Genomic DNA, 5000 nt, shown 5'->3' on the forward strand with positions numbered 1-5000 from the left:
AAATTTGAGAAAATTCCACGATCAGAAAATTTTTTTCAAAAAAAAAAAAAAAATTCGAGAACACCTCGGTCATGGCAAGTTATTTCCCACAATCCATTCCCCAATCAACGTACATCCCAGAAAAAATCATCTCTCTAACTATCCTGGTTCAAAAGTTGTATCGGAACATTTTCACGTCGAAAATATATCTCTAAGTCCAGACCGATGCACCACGTAATCTCGGGCAGACCGATGCACAACGTAAATGACGATCGGGACCGGGGCGATCGGTCGTATCTGACACCGCCGGCTCGGTTCTAACATCGTCAATGAGTCGGGGTTGAAAAAAAGGACGTGAACATTATTCCTTATAAAAACCAAACCCGACCATGGATTTTGATTCTGATTGTTGATTATCGCTATTAGAACACATTAGGAGGCAACCAAATCAAATTTGAGAAAATTCCACGATCAGAAAATTTTTTTCGAAAAAAAAAAAAAAATTCGAGGACACCTCGGTCATGGCAAGTTATTTTCCACAATCCATTCCCCAATCGACGTACATCACAGAAAAAATCATCTCTCTAACTATCCTGGTTCAAAAGTTGTATCGGAACATTTTCACGTCGAAAATATATCTCTAAGTCCAGACCGATGCACCACGTAATCTCGGGCAGACCGATGCACAACGTAAATGACGATCGGGACCGGGGCGATCGGTCGTATCTGACACCGCCGGCTCGGTTCTAACATCGTCAATGAGTCGGGGTTGAAAAAAAGGACGTGAACATTTTTCCTTATAAAAATCAAACCCGATCATGGATTTTGATTCTGATTGTTGATTATCGCTATTAGAACATATAAGGAGGCAACCAAATCAAATTTGAGAAAATTCCACAATCAGAAAATTTTTTTCGAAAAAAAAAAAAATTCGAGGACACCTCGGTCATGGCAAGTTATTTTCCACAATCCATTCCCCAATCGACGTACATCACAGAAAAAATCATCTCTCTAACTATCCTGGTTCAAAAGTTGTATCGGAACATTTTCACGTCGAAAATATATCTCTAAGTCCAGACCGATGCACAACGTAAACTAGGGCTGAACCGATGCACCACGTAATATCGGGCAGACCGATGCAGAACGTAAACTCGATCATACCGATGCTTCACGTAATCTCGATCTTACCGATGCACCACGTAAACAAGGGCAGACCGATGCAGAACGTAAAGTAGATCTTACCGATGCACCACGTAATCTCGATCTTACCGATGCACCACGTAATCTCCATCTTACCGATGCACCACGTGAACTGGATCTTACCGATGCAGAACGTGAATTGGATCTTACCGATGCACCACGTAAACTCGATCTTACCGATGCACCACGTAATCTCAATCTCACCGATGCACCACGTGAACTGGATCTTACCGATGCAGAACGTGAATTGGATCTTACCGATGCACCACGTAAACTCGATCTTACCGATGCACCACGTAATCTCGATCTTACCGATGCACCACGTAATCTCAATCTTACCGATGCATCACGTAATCTCGATCTTACCGATGCAGAACGTAAACTCGATCATACCGATGCACCACGTTATCTCGGCAGACCGATGCAGAACGTAAAAAAAAAGCTTACAGCACGCGGTGTTCCCAAGCGGTCACCCATCCAAGTACTAACCGCGCCCGACGCTGCTTGGCTTCAGTGTTCTGACGAGAACTGGCAATTTCAGCGTGGTATGGCCGTAAACAACATATATTGCGATATTTTCTATGATATCTCACTTTTTGGGAGCGGAAAGGACGTGAACGTTTTTCCTCATAAAAAATGAAATAACTTTTGGATATTAATTCTGATTGTTGATTTAAGCTTTAAGAACACATTAGGACATATCTCAATGAAATTTGAGGGATTTCCGAAATCGAAAAATATTTTTCGAAAAAAAAAAAAAATCCCAGAAGACCTCGGTCATCTCAAGTTTATTTCCATATTCTATTACACAATCAACGTACATCACAAAAGGAACCATCTCTCTAACTATCACAGTTAAATTTTTGTATCGGAACATTTCACGTCGGAATATCTCGCTAAGTCCAGACCGGGGAGATCGGTCGCATCTGACACCGTCCGCTCCGGTCTAACATCGTCTTGGAGTCGGGGTAACGATGGAGAGGCGTTTAAGGACGTGAACATTTTTCCTTATAAAAATTAAAGTCGACAATGAATATTGATTCTGATTACTGATTTACTCTTTTAGAACACATTAGAAGGCAACGCAATCAGATTTGAGGAAATTTCAAGATCAGAAAATTTTTTTCGAAAAAAAAAAAAATTCAAGAACACCTGGGTCATGGCAAGTTATTTCCCACAATCCATTCCACAATCAACGTACAACATAGAAGAAATCATCTCTCTAACTATCCTGGTTCAAAAGTTGTATCGGAACATTTCACGTCGAAATACCTCGCCAAGTCCAGACCGGGGCGATAGGTAGTATCTGACACCGTCCGCTCGGGACTGACATCGACTTGGACTCGGGCTAATGATGGGGAGGCGTTTAAGGACGTGAACATTTTTCCTTATAAAAATTAAAGTCGACAATGAATATTGATTCTGATTACTGATTTACGCTTTAAAAACACATTAGAAGGCAACCAAATCAAATTTGAGGAAATTCCAAAATCAGAAAATTTTTTTTCAAAAAAAAAAAAATCCGAAAAATATTTTTCGATTCTGATTACTGATTTACTCTTTTAGAACACATTAGAAGGCAACGAAATCAAATTTGAGTAAAATCCAAAATCAGAAAATATTTTTCGAAAAAAAAAAAAAATTCGAGAACACCTCGGTCATGGCAAGTTATTTTCCACAATCCATTCCCCAATCAACGTACATCCCAGAAAAAATCATCTCTCTAACTATCCTGGTTCAAAAGTTGTATCGGAACATTTTCACGTCGAAAATATATCTCTAAGTCCAGACCGATGCAGAACGTAAACTCGATCATACCGATGCTTCACGTAATCTCGATCTTACCGATGCACAACGTAAACTAGATCACACCGATGCAGAACGTAAACTCGATCTCACCGATGCACCACGTGAACTGGATCTTACCGATGCAGAACGTGAATTGGATCTTACCGATGCACCACGTAAACTCGATCTTACCGATGCACCACGTAATCTCGATCTTACCGATGCACCACGTGAACTGGATCTTACCGATGCAGAACGTGAACTCGATCTTACCGATGCACCACGTAAACTAGGGCTGACCGATGCATCACGTAAACGACGATCGAGAGGCGCGAAAGGACGTGAACGTTTTTCATTATAAAAATTGAAATAAATGATAAATAATGATTCTGATTGTTGATTATCGTTTTTAATATGCATTAGTAGGCAACCAAATGAAATTTGAGGAAATTCCGATAACAGAAAATTTTTTCGAAAAAAAAAAAAATTCATGAAATCCTCGGTCATCGCAAAATATTTACCATATTCTGTTCGATAATCAACGTATATTTAAGAAGGAATCATATCTGTATCTATCTTGGTTCAAATTTTGTATCGGAACATTTTGACCAAAGTCCGAGCTTCGGCCGAAACAGACACCGCTGACCTGGCCTATCGATCGACCGAGAGTCGGGGATAGAGCGTAAGTGTTGTCTGGAGGGGAACCCTGTGCTCTCCTGACATATATAGGGAAGGTGGTCGCGTTGGGCGATGCAGAACGTTTGGATCGGGAATTATATTTTTGGTTCAGCTATTGGAATATGGTTTATTGTTGGTATATATTGGCGAAATAACGTTCTTACTGACTGGGGATATTCATAAAAATGAGTCCGGAGATTTTCAGATCGAAGTCCGAGTGATCCGACTTGGAAGGCGTGTTGGGTGGGTCGAGATGGCTTAGATCGATCAGACGAGGCGGGCTAAGTGTTGACGTCATGCATCGGTCCATTTTCAGATTGAGTCCGAGTAATCCGACTTTGAAAGAGTGTTGGGTGCGTCGAGACTGTTTAGATAGATCGGACGAGGCGGACTAGGTGTTAACGACATGCATCGGTATATTTTCTGATCGGAGTCCGAAGAAATCGGCCCTAGTAGGCGCAGCGGACGGTCGAGACGGCCTCGGTGGGTCGGATCGATCGGGAAAAGTTTGCTAAATCGTGTCTGGAGGGGAACCTTGGGTTCTCCTGACATATATAGGGGATAAGGTTTGGGTGAACGATTCTTCACGTAAAAGTTGAGTAATTTATTTTTCGATAAGCTTTTGGATATTGATGAGAAGTATATGTATATCTTCGATTAAAAGAATTCTTACCGTCTCGATGTATATTATATTAGATATATAAGAAATAGTTAACGTGATGCATCGGCCGATTTCCGGATCGGAGTTCGAGAGATGCGACTTTCGATGCGCGATGGGTGGATCGAGACGGCCTAGATCGATCGGACGAGGCGGACTAGGTGTTAACGACATGCATCGGCGGATTTTCTGATCGGAGTCCGAAGAAATCAGCTCTAGTAGGCGCGGCGAACGGTCGAAACGGCCTCGATCGATCGGACGAGGCGGACTAGGTGTTAACGACATGCATCGGCGGATTTTCTGATCGGAGTCCGAAGAAATCAGCTCTAGTAGGCGCGGCGAACGGTCGAAACGGCCTCGGTGGGTCGGATCGATCGGGAAAAGTTTGCTAAATCGTGTCTGGAGGGGAATCCGGGGTTCTCCTGACATATATAGAAGGGGTGGAGAATGGGTCCTGTCCTAGACTGTTTGGAGTTCTTTTTAGGATGATATTCAGTTGGTAAGTGGTAGACCCGAATCCGACCTCGGCGTTTGGGTACTGGCAAGGTGTGTTGGTTTCGGCTTTCGCATCTTGGGTCGCTTTCGTCAACCTCATGCAGCGAGGTCGCGGTCCGCTTCGTCTCTTTGTAGTCGAATGGCCTTTAAGCGACCAACCTTAAAATCGTGATCCTCTGCCCGTTGCGGGTTATGTTCACAA

General features: G+C 42.6%; 1 non-coding gene across 1 annotated transcript; it reads right to left on the reverse strand.

The window, feature by feature from the left end:
- Window positions 1-1619: 1619 nt before the first annotated feature.
- Window positions 1620-1738, reverse strand: LOC123688302. The gene has a single exon (XR_006749830.1). It is a non-coding gene; the product is annotated as a 5S ribosomal RNA (ribosomal RNA).
- Between the last annotated feature and the right edge of the window lie 3262 nt (window positions 1739-5000).

Source organism: Harmonia axyridis, chromosome X, assembly GCF_914767665.1.
Source record: "Harmonia axyridis chromosome X, icHarAxyr1.1, whole genome shotgun sequence".
In the NCBI taxonomy this organism is placed as follows: Eukaryota; Metazoa; Arthropoda; class Insecta; order Coleoptera; family Coccinellidae; genus Harmonia; species Harmonia axyridis.